General features: G+C 44.2%; 1 pseudogene; it reads left to right on the top strand.

The window, feature by feature from the left end:
- Nucleotides 1–5115: 5115 nt before the first annotated feature.
- LOC100425480 (small ribosomal subunit protein eS6 pseudogene) lies at nt 5116–5861 on the top strand (annotated as a pseudogene).
- Nucleotides 5862–19953: the final 14092 nt, after the last annotated feature.

Below are 19953 nucleotides of genomic sequence, written 5' to 3'. Positions count from 1 at the left end.
GGGCTGGAGGAAGACATCCAAGGGGAGCCCGTGGGGAGAGTCAGCGTGCGTCTCTCAGTCTGAGCTCAGGAGCCGATAATGTTCTCTTCAGCAGAGAAGTTGCATCCAGGAATCTTACCATTGCCCGCTCTGGGCAGGCAGGATCAAAACGCGTCACTTTCAACAAACCAAGGCCTTTCTGAGAGATGCCAGTGAGTGATGTGGTGAACGGTCTTAGCGTGGGTTCAAGTCTCAGCTTCTCCACTTGCAAGTGAATGGCTCTCTGGGCTGTTTTATCATCTCTAAAATGATGTTTTTGTGAGGATTAGATGAGACAATGTCTGCAAGGCACTCACCACAGTTCCCTGAAGACAGCGGCAGCCAGGCAGCATTTGCCTCTGCCGACATCCGTGAGGCATGTCTAAGCGTCTGCGGTGGGTGCCCAATGTACTGGACACTCAGAGAGGGTTCCTTTTTATCACACATGCCCCATTTACAACAAAACGTTTTTAGTAATAATCATTGTATTCATCCATTTTCACACTGCTGATAAAGACATACCTGAGACTAGGCAATTTACGAAAGAAAGATTTATTGGACTTACAGTTCCACGTGGCTGGGGAAGCCTCACAATCATGGCGGAAAATGAAAGGCACATCTCATATGGCAGTGGCAAGAGAGAGAATGAGAGCCAAGTGAAATGGGTTTCCCCTTATCAAACCACCAGATCTCGTGAGACTTATTCACTACCATGAGAACAGTATGGGGGAAACCACCCCCATGATTCAATTATCTCCACCTGGTCCCTCACACAATACATGGGAGTTATGGGAGCACAATTCAAGATGAGATCTGGGTAGGGACACAGAGCCAAACCATATCAGAAATGCAATGACTAATAATAATGGCCAGACTAATGCAGTCAAAGTTCCCTTTCATTGAACTTTGTGTATATAATCATGAGAGTAAAACTTAAAATATAAAATAAATACCCACTACAACAAAGGAAAGATGCAATGGATTCATGCTTTTTAATTCCATTAATTTTTTAAATATAATGAGGAAAACTATGTACCTAAAAACTGGTCTTTCAGCCAGGCATAGTGGCTCATGCCTGTAATCCCAGTACTTTGGGAAGCCAAGGCGGGTGGATCACCTGAGGTCAGGAGTTCTAGACCAGTCTGGCCAACCCAGTGAAAGTTCCATCTCTATTAAAAATACGAAAATTAGCTGGGTGTGGTAGTGCATGCCTGTAATCCCAGCTACTCAGGAGGCTGAGACAGGAAAATTGCTTGAACCAGGAGGCAGAGGTTGCAGTGAGCCGAGATCCCGCCATTGTACTCCAGCCTGGGAGAAAAGAGTAAAACTCTGTCTCAAACAAAACAAAACGAAACAAAAACAAAAACAAAAACAAAAACAAAACAAAACTGGTCTTTCATGGCCGTGAACAATATTAGAGTTGAACAGCAATTGAACAAAAAGCAAGATGAATAGAAAAAATGTATGTCAATTTTAAATATTCACATTTTCAAATATTTTTCAAATGTAATAATGTATTTCACATATGAAGAATTCACACATAACAGAGATAGTGTACTTTCAGGTTGCTTTTCTGTTTCACAGAAAGTACACTATCTCTATTACGTGCAAAGTTTAAATTTTAAATGTAAGTCAAAACTCCAAGTGATTCCACAGAAAGGCACAATTGCAGTAACTCAAATTCTGTTTCTTTATCTTTACAGTCACTCTATCATCAGTGTTCATTTCAAACCTACTACTTAAATGCAGGAATATGTAGTTCCACAGAAAACGAGACACGAACTCAAAGTGAACTTTCTCAAAAGGAACGCAAAGCAAACTTACTCTCCTAAGAAACAGATGTAGCGAGTCCATGCTAATCCAGGGCCAACTGTATAATTGCAAGTTGTCTAAATTAACTTACATGTAGTGTACAACATCTATGAAGAATTGCGGCAGGCAGAATTCTAAGATGGTCCCCAAGATTTCCAGCTCCTGGTCTACAAGCATCTTCTCCATCATCGAATCAAACATTAATATGGGGACTGCTCTGAAGGACTTTGCAAAGATAATTAAAGTCCGAAATCAGTTGACGTTTTAGGAAGATTATCCAGGTGGGCTTGGCCAAATCCCACAAGCCTTCCCGATCTGGTGCAGATATCAGATACGTGGGAAATCAGAGATCTGAAACATGAGAACTATTTGACACATGTGACTGGCTCGAGGATGGAGGGGTCATGAGGCAAGGAATGTGGGTGGTCTTAGGAGCCAACTGCAGCCCCAGCCAGGAGCCAGCTAGGAAGGAAAACTTCAGAACTAAGACGACAGCAAGGATCTGAATTCTGCTAGTAATGAGGATGAGCTGGGAAGTTAATTTTCCCCCAGAACCTCAAGGTGAGGACTCAGCCTGGCAGACAACATAACCTCAGCACTGTGTCCCACAGCAGAAAGCCCACTGTGCCACACTGCACTAGACTTCTGACCCATAGACCTGTAAGCAACAGGTGGGTTTTTTTAAGCCACTAAGTTTGTGGCAGTGTGTTATGCAGACACGGAAAACGAATACAATGGAGAAGTAATATGAATATGTTAAGGTTAATGCAAATAGATTAAAAATCTACATGAACTATAGCCATTGTATAGAACTTAAACCAAAAAAGATGTTTTCATAGGGAGGAAAATTGTATCACTGGCTTTGTTTAGAATTGCCAAAGCACAGTGATAATTAAAAGTGGACTTTTAGTCAGTTTTATTATTACTCTAAAATTCTTTATGGACAGTGGCCCCAACTCCCTACAGCTGAGGGCTGCTCCCTTTGCTCTGCCCTTGGTCAGCCCCTGGAACCCAAAGAGAGGAAGAACCTTCTAGCCCAGGCAGCTATTTAGTAGCAGAGCAGAAACCTAATCTGAGGCCTTTTGACTCCCAGCCCTTCCTTTATTAGGTGGACCTTCATTAAATTGAGGCTGCATGTGTGTGGGGCAGAGCTGTGCCAAGTCTTGTATAGGTTTTCTGATAAAATTCTTAGTAAGACAACCAGCTAGAATCCACTAGGAATCACTAGCAAGAGGCTGCAAAGTTTTGTCCAAAATGAACACCTAATTGATTGAATACTACCTCAACCAAAATGGGGCCAAGGAGATTGTCATCTGTCTTAGTCTGCTCAGGATGCTATAACAAATACTATATACTGTGTGGCTTAAACAATATAAATTTATTTCTCACAGTTCTGGAGGCTGGAAGTCCAAGATTAAAGTGGTGGCTGATTGGGTTGCTGGTGAAGCCTGTCCTCCTGGCTTGCAGATGGCTGCCTTCTCCCTATGTCCTACATGGCAGAGAAAGAGTGCACTCTGGTCTCTTCCTCTTCTTATAAGGACACCAGCCTCAAGATTATGAATTTGGAAGAGACACAGGCATCCAGTCCATAGCACCAACATCTGCCTCTGGACTGGCATACGATTTCAGACCTTTTCAAGGAGGTGATATTTTTATTTTATTTTTTAGAGAAGCTTTTTTAAAAAAAATATTTCAACTTTTATTTTAGATGAAGGGGGTAGACACGCAGGATTGTTACATGGGTATATTGCATGATGCTGAGGTTTGAGGCATGATTGATCCCATCACCCAGGTAGTGAGCATAGTCCCCAGTAGCTAATTTTTCAGCCTTCACTCCTCTCCATCCCTCCTCCCTCTGTAGTCTCCAGTGACTTATAAATGAGAACATGTGCTATTTGGTTTTCTGTTCCTGTATTAGTTCACTTGGGGTAACAGCCTCCAGCTGCATCCATGTTGCTGTAAAGAACATGATTTCATTCTTTTTTTATGGCTGAGTAGTATTCCATGGTGTATACAACACATTTTCTTTATCCAATGCAGATGTACTAGTCTAGACTTGCATAGCTGGAAAGGACCTTGGAGATCTCACAGGTCTCCAAGACAGCTGGGTTCTCAGAGCTGCTTCTGTACTCCACCAGTGGCAATATCACACATCGGGTTTCCCATTCTGAGCACATCCTTCCTTGCTGTGTGATATGGTTAGGCTTTGTGTCCCCACCCAAATCTCACCTTGAATTGTAATCCCCAGGTGTTGAGGGAGAGACCTGGTAGGAGGTGATTGGATCATGGGGGCAGTTTCCCCCAGGCTGTTCTTGTGATAGTGAGGGAGTTCTCATGACATCTGATGGTTGTATAAATGGGGGTTTTTCCTGGGCTTTTCACTCTCTCTTTCTCCTGACAAAATGTGAAGACGGTCCTTGCTTTCCCTTCTGCCATGATTGTAAGTTTCCTGAGGCCTCCCCAGCCGTGTGGAACTGTGAGTCAATTAAACCTCTTTCGTTTGTAAATTACCCAGTCTCAGGAATTTCTTTATAGCAGTGTGAGGACGGACTAATACACTGTGTTTCTTCTAATTAATTAATCACACTGGACATGCAAGGGTCATTTTCTCACTTGCTTCAGGGACCACGGAGCAAGCTCCAGAGTGTCAGAGGGCCTGGGGCAAGCTGGCCACCCCTCACACAGCACAGGGCCACAGCACATTTGTATTCAGAGATACAGTGACCACATTTATGGGTATTTCTGTCACAATTCAGCTTCGAGGCAGAGTTGTGGTTTGTCAGTTACAGTTTGAAGGCATTTTCCATTTAGTTTATAGATGTGTCTCAAATCTGTGAAACTGGTGACCCCTGAAATATCCCTGGACTCCTAGTTTAAGAAACCCTTTGTTAAAAGTTAAGTGCTGTATCTCCCAGTGACAACTGTACCAACGTGTTCTCCAGTAACATACAAAGATGCAAACTGTCGATGGAATATTTGGGCAATGCTTGGTTTTCCAAATAATCTTGACTATGTTGCATATTCAGTCTTTTTCTGATTACTGTCCATATAATAATAATAATAATGGATAACATTTGTGCCTGTTTTTCCCCTTTTGGGTTCTTATGGCTGATCCCAAAGAATGAGCCCACATGGCCCAGCTTTTATGTGAATCCCTCAAAAAGCACAAAAAAAGGGGTCCAATTTTATAACCTACACCAGAAATTCTCAAACGTTTTGGTCTCACTCTTTAAAATTATTGAGGGCTCTTTTTCCAGGCACCTCAGAGGCAATCAGCACTTCAAGATGAGGCTGAATGTCTCCTTTCTAGCTGTCAGCTGCCAGAAGCTCCTTCAAGTGGACAAGGAATGCAAACTTTGTATTTTTTATGAGAAGCATACAGCCACAGAAGTTGCTGCTGATGCTCTGGGTGAAGAATGGAAAGGCTCTGTGATGGGAATCAGTGACAGGAATGACAAACAAGCTTTACCATGAAGCAGGGTGTCTTGACTCATGGCTGGGTCTGTGTTCTACTGAGCAAGGGGTATTCCTGTTACAGACCAAGGAGAAGTGGGGCAAGAAGCACGAAGTTGTTTGTGGCTGCACTGTGGATGCCAATCTGAGCTTTCTAAACTTTGTTATTGTGAAAAAAAAAAAAAGGACAGAAGGATATTCCTGGACTGACTGATACTGTTGAGCATCATCGCTTGGGACCCAAAAGAGTTAGCAGAATCCACAAACTTTTCAGTCTCTCTAAAGAAGATGATGTCCATCAATCCGTTGTTAAGAAAGCCCTTAAAGAAGGCAAAAAATCTGGGACCAAAGCACCCAAGATTCAGCTGCTTGTTACTCTATATGTCTTGCAACACAAATGCTGGCATATTGCTCTGAAGAAACAGTGTACTAAGAAAAATGAGGAAGAGGCTGCAAAATACGCTGAACTTTTGGCCAAGAGAATGAAGGAGGCCAAAGAGAAACTCCAGGAACAGATTGTCGAGAGATGAACACTGTCCGCTCTGTGAGCTTCAACTTCTGAGTCCAGCCAAAAATAGGATTCTTTTGAGTAACCAATAAATAAGACCAGACTCCCCAAAATCAAATCAAATACAATTGAGGAACTCGAGAGTTTTTGTGTATGTGCCTTCCATCTAATGCTATTTACTTTATAATATGGTTTGGCTGTGTCCCCACCCAAATCTCATCTTGAACTGTAGCTCCCATAATTCCCGTGTTTTGGAATTATGGGAGGGATCTGCTGGGAGAGAATTGAATCATGGGGGCAGTTTCCCTCGTACTGTTCTTGTGGTAGTGATAAGTCTCATGAGAGCTGATGGTTTTATAAGGGCTTTCCCCTTTCACTTGGCTCTCGTTCTCTCTTACCTGCTGCTGTGTGAGACATGCCTTCCTTCTGCCACGATTATGAGACCTCCTCCGCCACGTGGAACTGGGAGCCCATTAAACCTCTTTTTCTTTATAAATTACCTAGTCTCGGGTATGTCTTTATCAGCAGTGTGAAAACAGACTAACACACTCTGTTAGAAATTAGAGCTGAGAATTTAAAAATTATCTTCATTAATTCACTTTAAAAACAATAAATCCATTGGTTAAGTAACACATTTTTATTTTAAAAAGGTTGTATTTAAAAAAACTTTTAACAGGAAGAGTAGAATTGTTTTACATTTTTGCAAATCTTTTTTTTTTTTTTTTTTTTTTTTTTTTTTTTTTTTTTTTTTTTTCTGAGACGGAGTCTTGCTCTGTGCCCCAGGCTGGAGTGCAGTGGCGCGATCTCGGCTCACTGCAAGCTCCGCCCCGCCGGGTTCACGCCATTCTCCTGCCTCATCCTCCCAAGTAGCTGGGACTACAGGCGCCCGCCACCTCGCCCGGCTAATTTTCTTGTATTTTAGTAGAGACGGGGTTTCACCGTGTTAGCCAGGATGGTCTCGATCTCCTGACCTCGTGATCCGCCCGTCTCGGCCTCCCAAAGTGCTGGGATTACAGGCTTGAGCCACCGCGCCCGGCCTGCAAATCTTTTTAATGTCTGGCTTAATAGAAGACAGCTGGGTTCTCAGAGCTGCTTCTGTACTCGGCCAGTGGCAACATCACACATCGGATGGCTTCCAGTACACTCCACTGTATGGTCGTGAGGGAGGGAGTAGAAAAGGCAGATAATAGCTTCCTGTCATGGTGAAAATACCTGCAGGCATGCAGGTGCCCTGAAGGGTCCCAGGGACACAAAATCTTCAACACATCTTGAAAACCACTGACCCAGCCTCTCTTCAAATGCCTTTTCCTTTTCTTTCTGATTCTCTCTCCTCTGAAACTACTCTGGGGTTCTCACTGTGAGGCCATGCTTCCACCAATCCAACAGCCAGTGGGGCAATATTTTCCCGTGTCTCTACATCTCCCACACCCTCTGCACTGAGTAGCTCTACTTAGCCTTTTTTTGGTTTTTTTTTTTTTGGTGCTTCTTCTGTCACTCAGATGGTCACCCAGTCCTTCATTTCCATTCACCTCTCCTGTCCTCTCATCTTTATCTTTCCTCCCATTCTGTGTCACGAAAAGTCGCCAAACTGGGTGGAAAAGGCAGTTCTTTATTTAAAGTAGAGGAGAGGTCAGACATGGTGGCTCAAATCCATAATCCCAACACTTTGAGAGCCTGTGATCAACTTGGGCAACATAGTGAGACCCTGTTTCTGCGAAAAATAGAAAAAAAAAATTAGCTGGGTGTGGTGGTGCATGTCTGTAGTTCCAGCTACTTGGGAGGCTGAGGTGGGAGGACTGATTGAGCCCAGGAGTTAGAGGCTGCAGTGAGCTGTGATCGCGCCACTGCATTCCAGCCTCATTGACAGAGCGAGGCCCTGCATCTAATAAATAAGTAAAGGAGAGGAGAGCAGAGTAGAAGCTGAGCAGGCAAAGATTGAACTCCCTTAGGGCAGAAAAAGGGAGGTAACAATTTAATCAGTTTCCTTTCTGTCAAAAGGCTAAGCCCTAAGTGGTTTGAATCCTAATAAAACACTGGGTTGGGCATGGTGGCTCATGCCTATAATCCCAGCACTTTGGGAGGCTCACACCGGCAGATCACCTGAGGTCAGGAATTTGAGACCAGCCTGGTCAACATGGCAAAACCTTGTCTCTACTCAAAATACAAAAATTAGCCAGATGTGGTGGTGCACACCTGTAATCCCAGCTACTAGGGAGGCTGAGGCAGGAGAATTGCTTGAGCCCGGGAAGAGGAGGTTGCAATGAGTCAAGATGATGCCACTGGACTCCAGCCTGGGCGACAGAGCAAAACTCCATCTAAAAAAAAAAACAAAAAACTAATAAAATATTGCTCTATCAAATCCCCCCTCCCTAGCCCCTGGGGTACCCCGTGTGTACCCCTATCATGTTCCCCGCCTGTCACATCCCGTTGTTCTTGCCTATTGGTCTCCCCCACCCTGGCTGGACTGTCACACAGTGCCTGGGGCCATAAGTATTGAATAATGCATGGATGCACCCAAGAGCAAATATGAGACAGATGGGGGTTTCCCCTTTGTGGTTATTTCACTGCGTCTTCACCTATCTGGGCCCCTACTTCAGCCCCCGGAGTCTAGGACCCAAGTCTAATTTACCACTGCACCTCTGTGCACAGCGCCTGGCACATGGCAAGTGTTTAGTCAGTGTCCACCGAATGACGAGGAACACACCTGTTTGAAGGCTTCAGCCTTGGTGTCAGTATCACCTGAACAGAATGTCAGTGGCTGCCTCATTTTCCCCTTGGTTGCCCACCACAAACTTAAAACTCATAACTTCCGTGCCCCAAATTGTGAATGTGCCATTGGTTTTGCTGCAAATGAAGCAAATGAAGAATTCTGCCTTGGCCCCATCTTCTTTGAGGCCAAAGTCATTAAAAGCATCTGTTCCTACACACGGAGGTTCCAGTCAAGATTTGAGCAGATAATCATGCAGAAGACATCTGTATCATAAGAATTTGAGAAAGATGAGGGGAAAGAGGTTGAATTTATAGCGCCTTAAATAAAAGAATATTTCCCCATCCCACTTCTTCCCCTCCTTGTTTATGATAAAAACCAGATGACTGAACCGAATGCCATTGAAAGCTGGGACCTCAGTCCGAGGGAACTGACACTTAGATGGGGAAATGGTGGCTCAGGTAGCCATCGGAGGGCCTGGGGGCCCCGTGCAGATGTTGGGGGGCTGTCTGTGCTTTTGCACACATCTGCCTCCCTCAGGAGGAGGGAGGCTCCCACTTCTGTGACTCTCCCCTGGCAGGGGCAGAGTGAAGCCGAGTGGGTGCTGGGAACGAAGCCCAGCTGAGCCCCAGGCCTTCCTCCCGCATCCTCCTCTTTCACCCTCCCAGTGATAAAAGACACCCCCAAATCAGATTAAAATGACATGTTTTGGTGGTTCCTGTAACTTGAAGGACGCTGCTCTATCTCCTTTCCTGAAAGTTGTCATCTCTGTGAAGCCCCAGATGAACTTGGACATTATGTCTGTCTTCGCTCTCCGAGGCGGGGCCCACTGTATTCTGGGGTGAGTTCCATTATCCCACCTTTGCCAAAGTACACAGCAAGGGTCAAACAGAGGCATCTGGCCTTAAGTAGCAGCTTCTGAGTCCCCTTTCCTGCAGGTCTAAATGGCCAAAAAGAACCTTGGTACTTATGTATTCAGCTCTTTATTGCTGGCTTTCATTGGGTTGCTGTTGAGAGAGCTTTGTCAAATGAGTTCAGAGGTAGGTTTATTTGCAAACTTATTTATTTATGCTTATTTTAACTTATATATTACCTACTTTAAACTCCCCCCACCATCTCTGTGCCTTTTTAAATTGCATTTTAAAAATGCTAGGCTGGGTGCGGTGGCTCATGCCCATAATTCCAGAACTTTGGGAGGTCAAGGTGGGAGGATCACTTGAACCCAGGAGTCTAAGACCAGTCTGGGGAATATAGCAAGACCCCATCTCTAGAAAAATTAAACAATAATTAGCTGGGCATGGTGGCACACACCTGTGGTCCCAGCTACTCAGGAGGCTGAGGTGGAAGGATCGTTTGAGCCCACTGCGGGGAGAGGTGATTGCATGACTGCACTCCAGCCTGCGAGAGGGAGACTCTGTCTCAAAAATAAATAAATAAACAAATAAACAAATAAAGGATGCTAGATGAGACACTCATTAGTAAAAGGTCTGGAGATGAGGCACGGTGGGTGTGGGACCCCCCAGGGCCAGTGTTATTATTATTTTTTTGGAGGAGGAAGTGTCGTACTCTAGGCTGTTCATCATTATCTCGAGGAGGATTGACCACAAATCTTTCTGCTTCCCTTCAGGCCACCAGTTTCGTGGTCTGAGGATAATGCAGAAGTAAGGAAATAAAGGGAAATGAGAAAAGGGAACAGGAACCCGTTCCCTTGGATTAAAAGGAGGTGGGGAGGTGGGAGGAGAAACTGGGAGAAAACCAGAGCGCCACTGGCCACGCGGGAGAGGGGGAGAGGCTCTGCTGCCTGCTACTCAGGGGAGTGCCTGATGCTGGCAGTGGGCTGAGCGGGGCTCACTCCATGCGGGGAGTCAGTCGGTCCAGCAGGGCCTCCCCCAGGTGTACACAGCTACCTCAGACCCTGGAACATGGCTTCCAGCTCCAACCCCAGCTCACACCAGGAATTCTCCCACCCAGGACTTCTCCAGCCTCAGCATACATCAAAATCACTGCGAGGGTTTGTTGAAACACAGTGGGCTGGACCCCACACCCCAGAATTTTTATTTTTTTATTTTGAGACGGAGTTTCACTCTTGATGCCAAGGCTGGAGTGCAATGGAGCTATCTTGGCTCACCGCAACCTCCACCTCCTGGAATCAAGTGATTCTCCTGCCTCAGTGTCCCAAGCAGCTGGGATTACAGGTGTGCACCACTATGCCCAGCTAATTTTTTTGTATTTCCAGTAGAGATAGGGTTTCGCCATGTTGACCAGGCTGGTTTTGAACTCCTGACCTCAGGTGATCTGCCCGCCACAGCCTCCCAAAGTTATGGGATTATAGGCATGAGCCACCACACCCAGACAACCCTCAGAATTTTGAACTCAGGAGTAGCTGTATCCCAGTCAAGCTGGAGTAGATAGAGCCTGAGAATGTGCATGTCTTTCTTTCTTTCTTTTTTATTTGAGACGGAGTTTTGTTCTCGTTGCCCAGGCTGGAGTGCAATGGCATGATCTCGGCTCACCCCAATCTCTGCCTCCTGGGTTCAAGCGATTCTCCTGCCTCAGCCTCCCGAGTAGCTGGGATTACAGGCAGGCACCACCACACCCGGCTAATTCATTTTTTGTATTTTTAGTAGAGATGGGGTTTCTCCGTGTTGGTCAGGCTGGTCTCAAACTCTCAGCCTTAGGTGATCCGCCTGCCTCAGCCTCCCAAAGTGCTGGGATTATAGGCAGGAGCCACCGCTCTGACCGAGAATGTGCATTTCAAAGGACTAAGAATGTGTATTTTTAAGTCCCTGGTAATATTCACGCTGCTGGTATGAAAAGCACACTTTGAAAACCATGTTGCCGCTTCCCAACCTCACAGTTGCCTGTGTACCTGTTTCGACCACCAGATTTTGCCTGGTCCCAATGGGATCACCTATGTGAACCTCCCCTCACATCTCCATGCGTCTTCTCCTGGGCATCTCGAGGAGTGTTGAGGACAGAACTCTCTTTCTCCACCTGCTCTTGGAGTGGAGCTGAAGCAGTTTGTGAACTTCCCCCTGGGCAACAAGTATTAGTTCAGCACTTATTTTATTTTATTTTTTTGGAGAAGGAAGCTGTTTCTGTTTATTCAAAATAAAACGTTTGCAGTTGCCCATCAAAGCTTTATATGGTTTGCATTAAATGCTGAAGATTCAATCCATATATACAAGCTTTGAGCACTTGTGTTATAGTAAAATAATAAAATGTGCCATTTTAACCACTTAAAATCATACACCTTAAAAGTGTACAATTCTTCTGGGCGCAGTGGCTCACACCTGTAATCCCAGCACTTTGGGAGGCTGAGGTGGGTGAATTACCTGAGGTCAGGAGTTCAAGACCAGCCTGGCCAAAATGGTGAAACCTTGTCTCTAGTAAAAATACAAAAATTAGCCAGGCCTGGTGGCACGTGCCTGCAGTCCCAGCTACTCAGGAGACTAAGGCAGGAGAATCACTTGAACCCTGGAGGTGGAAGCTGCAATGAGCCAGGATTGCACCACTGCACTCCGGCCTGGGCAACAGAGTGAGACTCCATCTCAAAAAAAAAAAAAAAAAAGTGTACAATTTGGTGATATTCATTCAGTACATTCACAATTTTATGATATTCAGTACATTCACAGTGTTACACAACCACCATCTCTATCTAGTTCCAAAACATTTTCTAAAGTAAGACTTACTTAGCTTCTTCCCATTCCCCCTTTCCCCAGCCTCTGACAACCATTCGCCTACTTTCTGTCTCTATGGATTTCTCTCTTCTGAATATATCACATAAAGGAAGCATACAATATGTGGCTTTTTGTGTCTGGCTTATTTCATTTGGTTTAATGTTTCCAAGGTTAATCCGAGCATCAGCGTTCCACTTTGTATGGCTGAGTAGTATTCTATCACCTGGATAGACCCATTGCTTGTTATTTTGAAGCCTGCACTTGACCGTGCCTGCCTACTTGCTGGCCTTCCTGTCTCTCTTCTCTTCGGGGCAGAAACTCCCTGTGCTACTCCCAGCATCTAAAAGAATACTTAAGATCTAGCAGGTGCTCTTAAATATTTGCAACCTGGCCAGCCAGCTGACTTCCTTTCCCTCCTTCACTCTTCTGCTTCCATCCAATATTTCTTCAGCAGAAAGTAACTGATCACCTGAGGGTGGAGACCTGGGCTGGCTCCATTCAGGCCCTTCTTCCAGTGAGCTGACAGTACAGGGTGGCAGGAGGTGGGGGACTTTCATTTTCAAAGCCCCAGCTTCTTTCCCCTGTGCTTACAGGTATTTGGCGGCCTGTCTGGAGGGCTGGGGATAAGAGGGATGTACACATGGGGCAAGATGGTCCGGTACGCAGCTATGCCTGAAGGTGTGCCAGGTAGCCTGTGGCCGCGTGGCTGGCAGGCTGGGCTGGAGGGGTACTGGGAATACAGGTTGCAGTGAGCAGAGTCCTCCCTGGCTGCTCCTGGGTGTGGGCAGCATCTCAGTCCTTCAGCAGAGCCTCCCAACATCCTTTCTCCCGGCTGCCAGACCCTTGACCTCTCAACGCCTCTCGGAGCTGGAGCTTCTCGTAGCCTTGGGGCAATAAAAGCCTATTCTGCTTCTGGCTGTTTTACTCAAGTATTTTGTCTGTGCCCAAAACCAGGACACTCCTTTGTCTCCCGTTGCCTAATCAAGTCCATCCCCAGGGAAACAAACACAGAACAGCCTCTGTTTGAAAGGGGGTTTTTTGCATAATGTTCTAAAACATTAAACTGCTCCAAGGGCCCTTCGTGGGTAATATTCTGGAATAATATGGTGGCTAGGGTCAAGTCCCTGTCCCTCAGAAGCTGTGTGAACTGGACTGTGGATCTGTCATGACCACCTGTCTATTCATTTTTTCCGTAACCATGACTGTAAGATCAGCTTACTATCCACCTGACCACAAGCCTGACTATTTGGCTGTGATCATTGAGTTAGACACGTTTTCTTGAGAGCTAACGAACAGCTATAGCCTCCTAGCCCAAGCAGATTATTTTCAAACTTATCTCAAGTGACATGATTTCAGTCTGTGCAGCACAGAAGCATTTGAAATGCACTTTGTGAAATAATGTGAAAGCTACTTCTGCAAACAGACTAAGAAGAAGAAATCTCTCTTTAAAAAAGCAATATACGTTTTCGTTTTGCCACTTACAGATGCATGAGTGGCTTTCGGAAATATTTTTTCCAAAGGGTACAATATGCCTTGCATCCAAGGTGGCTCTTTGATTTTGGTAATAAACAGTGATTACAGTGGCGTATTAATTTACAGAGACTAATTCAAGTCTAGAATTCTGTAGGCAGTTACCAACAGCTGCAAAAAACCCCGTGAATCCTGGTCCCGAGTACAGTCATCATAAAAAATTATAGCAATGGAATCTGCAAGGATTAAGGAGTAGCGATGATAAAACAGCAGCCAGACTAATTTTGGCTACAGAAATGCATCATGTGAGTGACTGGCCTTCCTGGATTTAACTTCAACCCAAGAAATCATTGCGAGCACCCATTATGTGCCAGGCATGTACATGGACTGAGAAATACAAAACGGTCATGATAAGCTCAGTCACGCCCATTTAAAGCACCACCCTTTTAGAAGCTCTGTTGAAGAAATGACTTTTACCAGGGGTTGGGAAAGTTCCTTGGAAGAAATGACGTAAGGCAAGGAGAAAAGGAGGGAGGAATCCCAGATATGGAGGCTTTCTAGCTTGGATATCGGGACAGGTGAAGCTGGAACAAAATAAGACCTTGGGGGAGGTTTGGGAGGGAGGCAGAGGCTGTGTTTGAACACCTGACATTTGAGATGCCTGCAGAATTTGCACTTGGCTTTGGAGAATATGACAACAACAGTGACAACGTATTTTATGTTTTCAGTTCTGCTGATTTTTTTTTTTTTAAGACTTCAAACTCATACTGCATGCCACACTCTTTCAAAGGCGGATTGCTAACCTTTTGTAGCAACTTGAGCTCCTCTTAAATTATCCTTCGCTATAGACTCGGATTTGTATCAACTCAGGATTGTCTTTGTCTTCTCATCCCGTGCTGGGAGAGCTCAGATCATTTCTGGTCACAGCTGCAGATCTGTGGTTGTAAGTGATCGCTTGGAAAATAGCCGTAAAGTTGCTGAAATTATCCTTTTAAATTTTTTATTTCATTTCGGACATAAAATACTTTAGCTTTGTTCTTGTGGCTAGGTCTCAAGTCCTGGCATTTCCCCAACCATTCTGTACTATCAAAGAGCTTCATGAATTTTTAAACAGAATGAGTCTACTTTCCAGAGCCTGCCTTTTTCCAGGGACTTCAACTGTTTAAACATCAGTTACACTCGCAGAAAAATCCAGAATGAATGAAAACTGTTGCTTCCACCACCCACTGTAGCACATAGATTTTTTTAACTTCTCTTCTAAATACTTTCTTGGAAATTACTCTGGTAGGGTCACTCTTTTTTCTTAGCTCACCATTGTTTATTACAATGTAATTGATTTTTCTTTGCAAATCTAAATTTGTTGCTGTTTAATAATTATCCAACTTCCAGAATGTAGATAAGGATGTACTATCAGTCCCTATCTTTTAAGAAATTATTTTTAAAATATGTAATTATTTTAGCCTGTATTAGGATCATAAATTATATTTTAAAAGATTACTACATATAACATATAAGGCTTGTATATGGCAAAAATTCATCCAAATAATGAATGAATGAATAAATAAATAAATAAAACAGTCAATTGATCAAAGGAAAAGCAGGGGAAAATATTTGCAAAATATCCAGTTGAAATGGTTAATATCCAAATTACAATCCTTACTACAGAAAGAGCTGTTGTGGGCCGGGTGTGATGGCTCATGCTTGTAATCCCAGCACTTTGGGAGGCCAAGACCAGTGGATTGCTTGATCCTGGGTTCAAGACCAGCCTTGGCAACATGGAGAAACCATCTCTAAATTTTAAAAAAGAAAGGGCTCTTGTGAATCAATAAGAAAAGACAGGTAAATGATACTATTAATGAATTCACGAAAGAAATTTAAAAGCTTATAAAACATACGGAAAAGATAAACAACTTTACTAATAATCAATGAAATAGAAACAAAAATTCACTCATTAGATTAGCAACAATTTTTTAAAAATTGGTTTAAGAAACAAAGCACAAAACAACTATTGTTGCCTGGGATATGGGAAAACAAGCAGGCATTGGAAAACACTGTGTGTGACACGAAAAACAGAAACAGCCTTTCTGCAGTGCAACCTGACAGTATCTATTACAAATTTAAACACGCATGCTGCTTTACCCAATGATTTCATTTCTAGAAAAATTTGCTAAGAAGGCTGGGCGCAGTGGCTCATGCCTGTAATCCCAGCACTGTGGGAGGCCGAGGCAGGTGGATCACTTGAGGCCAGGAGTTCGAGACCAGCCTGGCCAACGTGGTGAAACCCTGTCTCTACTAAAAATACAAAAATTAGCCGGGCATGGTGGCGCATGCCTGCACTCCCAGCTACTGGGAGGCTGAGGCAGGAGAATCGCTTGAACCCAGGAGGCGGATGTTGCAGTGAGCTGAGATCACACCATTGCACTCTAGCTTGGGTGACAGAGTGAGACCCTGTCTCAAAAAAAAAGAAAAGAAAAGAAAAGAAAAAATTGTTAAGAAAATCACCATCTACTTGTGCAGAGAACTGTGTAGAATTTTATTCATAGCTCTCTTGTTTACAGTGGGGAAAGGGATAAGATTTCCTGTTTGTTTAATAACAAAATATATTATCTTTATAATAATAATAAGAAAGCTATTACGATTAAGGGGAAACACGAAGGATATGATTGAATTTTCCAAAGATGGGTGATAGAATGTTTCCCCTATGTATACCATAGAGAAAAGCACTAGTACCTTATGAATCTGACATAATTTGGGGAATCTGGAAATGACTTTTAGCACTGGAGTGTGTCCAGCCAACATCAAGGTCAGACAAAGATCGCTTTCAGTCAGCACAGTGTTAATAGCTAAGAAAGCTGAGGCTCAGTTAGATCTGTTGTCATAAAAGACAGAATCTTTTTTTCTTTTTTTTGAATTGCAGTCTTGCGCCCTGTCACCCTGGCTGGAGGGCAGTGGTGTGATCTTGGCTCACTGCAACCTTTGCCTCCCGGGTTCAAGAGAGTCTCATGCCTCAGCCTCCTGAGTAGCTGGGATTACAGGTGCCCGCCACCATGCCTGGCTAATTATTTTATTTTTAGTAGAGACAGAGTTTCACCATATTAGTCAGGCTGGTCTGAAACTACCGACCTCAAGTGATTCACCTGCCTTGGCCTCCCAAAGTGCTGGGATTACAGGCGAGAGTCACCATGCCTGGCCTAGACTCTTAATTTTATATTTTTGGAGTGCTGTTGTGCGACTCAGCTCACTGCAAGAGTAGATTAGAAAACAATTTTTCTCTGGTAAGGAAAGTTACCCCAAAGTTTACAGTTTTCTTGCCCTGTTTAGGACGTTAACCAATTTTGGACAGTAACTATCTCCTGCTAAAAACAATTCATATGTTGACGTGCTAACCCTTACTTCCTCAGAATGCATTTGGAAATAGGGTCTTTGAAGAGGTGATTAAGTTAAAATGGGGTCATTAGGGTGGGCCCTAATCCAATATGACTGCTGTCCTCGTAAGAAGAGATCAGGACACAGACAGACACAGAGGGAAGACCACGTGAAGACAAAAGGGAGGCCAGGTGCTGTGGCTCATGCCTGTAATCCCAGCACTTTGGGAGGATTGCTTGAGCCCAGGAGTTCAAGACCAGTTGAGGCAGCATATTGAGACCCTGTCTTTACAAAAAAATTAAAAGAAAAAATTACCCAGGCATGGTGGTATACACCTGTAGTCCCAGCTACCCCAGAGACTGAGGTGGCAGGATTGCTTGAGCCTGGGAGGTGGAGGCTGCAGTGAGCTATGACTGCACCACTGCGCTCCAGCCTGGGTGACAGGGCAAGACCCTGTCTCAAAATAAAAACAGAAACAATAAAAAAGGGAAAAGGTGGACATCAGTAAGCCAAGGAAAGAAATATCAGAAAGAACCAACTCTGCCAACACCATGATCTCAGACTCTCAGCCTGTAGAACTATGAGAAAATAAATGTATCTTGTTTAAATCACTCACTACAGTACTTTGTTATGGCAACCCAAGTAACTAATACTCTTAGCTAAGTCATTTCAGCATGCCTTTCCTGACTAAATACATTCTTGAATTCTACTTTGAAACAGCTTTAATGTCCTGTTGAATCTCTCAACTAGTGTTCATATGTAAGTCATGTTTTTAGCCTTTTGAACATTGAAATTTGACATGACAAAAATGTTAAGGCCAGGCATGGTGGCTCACGCCCGTAATCCCAGCACTTTGGGAGGTCAAGGTGTGAGTGGATCACTTGAGGCCCAGTAGGTTGAGACCAGCCTGGCCAACAAGGTGAAACCCCATCTCTACTAAAAATACAAAAATTAGCCAGGCATGCTAGCACATGCCTGTAGTCCCAGTTACTCAGGAGACTGAGGAAGGAGAATCACTTGAACCTGGAGGTGGAGGTTGCAGTGAGCCGAGATCGTGCCACCGCACACTAGCCAGGGCAAGAGAGCGAGACTCCGTCTCAAAAAAAAAAAAAAAAAAATTAATCTTGTTTTCCTCCTATTGGACTTTATTAAATATGAGTACACATTTCCAAATGTTCTTTTGTTAATTCTTTTGCTATCTGGGATATCAATCAATATGTTGTGAGCCAATATGCTCATCAGCTTTAATTGGATCTTCTTTTGTTTTTAGCATCCCACAGGAACTTCAGTTAGAGTACTCTACAGCTAGTTACCTTCTAACTTATTCAGATAATTCTCCTTCCTTCTTGATGTTATCTTGGTCAAAGGGAGCTCTCAGAGTTTCATCAGTGAAGGACCCAAGCCTCAAAAAGATTTCTGGATGAAAGGGGGCAGGCAGGCAGAAGAAAGGGAGGGGTTTCCAGGCTTAAGAGAAGTGCCTGGAGAGAAACTGCTTGGGTCTTTGCACGGTGAAGGGGTTTGTGGCATTACGTATCCTGTAGCAGCATCATTCCGTGATGTTAGCAGACATAAAATCTAAAATAACCCTTTCGCAATTCATCTGGGACCATATCTTTAATCTCACCAGTCAGAGTCTGACACTTTACTCACAGCAAGGCCACCCCTATTTATACAACTAAAACAGCTATTCCCCATCACCAGAGTGGATTACATTTCTTTCATTTACCAAAGATAGAGAACAGGCCCCTTCTTTGCAATGAGATGGGAGGTAGTTGTTTTTATTAAGAAAAACGTGGCCCTGTTGGGCGCGATTTTTTACAGGCTCATCCCTGTAATCCCAGCACTTTGGGAGGCTGATGCGGGCAGATCATGAGGTCAAGAGATCGAGACCATCCTGGCCAACATGGTGAAACCTCATCACTACTAAAAATACAAAAATTAGCTGGGCGTGGTGGTGCCCACTTGTAGTCCCAGCTACTCTGGAGGCTGAGGCAGGAGAATTGCTTGAACCCGGGAGGCGGAGGTTGCAGTGAGCAGAGATCGCTCCACTGCACTCCAGCCTGGCAACAGAGGGAGACTCTGTCTCAAAAAAAGAAAAGAAAAGAAAAGAAAAACAGGACGGAGCACAGTGACTCATGCCTGTAATCTTAGCACTTTGGGAGGCCAAGGCAGCCGGATCACAAGATCAAGAGATCAAGACCATCTTGGCCAACATGGTGAAACCCCATCGCTACTAAAAATACAAAAATTAGCTGGGTGTGGTGGCACACACCTGTAGTCCCAGCTACTCGGGAGGCTGAGGCAGGACAATCACTTGAACCCAAGAGGTGGAGGTTGCAGTGAGCTGAGATCACGCCACTGGACACCAGCCTGGCGACAGATTGAAGACTCCGTCTCAGAAAAGAAAAATAAAAAGAAAAAGAAAAACGTTAGGTGATTTTCTGTAAGACAAATTGTATTAGTTTATTAAAGGCACCAGGCACCAGTAAGGAAACACTTAGCCCAATGAGGAAAATAACATCAGGAGGTTTGGAATAATTAATTAATCAATAGTGAATGAAATAAATAACTTAAAATTTAATAAGTAATTAAGATAATGAATGAATAATGAGTGGATACTCACGGAGAGGCAGAGTACAGGCTGGCAGGGAGTGCGTGAGGAAAGTGGGAGTCAGTTTGAAGACTACGGCCCTGGCCCCAAGTGCATAGGCCCTGGGAACGGAAGCAGAGAAATTATCACCTTTATTTTCTTTAATCCCCAAGAAGAAATAAATATTCAATAAATATGTTATTTTGTATTTTCATCCTTGCCAGCAGAAGGTCAATCAATAAATATGTTACATACCTTTGTCTGGAAGGCGTTGTGCTGTCTACTATCCAAGAATGGTGGCAGCCGGCTCAGCTCATTGCTGTGCTCATGGCTCGGGATCATGAGAATG

Source organism: Macaca mulatta, chromosome 13, assembly GCF_049350105.2.
Source record: "Macaca mulatta isolate MMU2019108-1 chromosome 13, T2T-MMU8v2.0, whole genome shotgun sequence".
In the NCBI taxonomy this organism is placed as follows: Eukaryota; Metazoa; Chordata; class Mammalia; order Primates; family Cercopithecidae; genus Macaca; species Macaca mulatta.
This window is presented reverse-complemented; position numbering and strand designations above follow the sequence as displayed.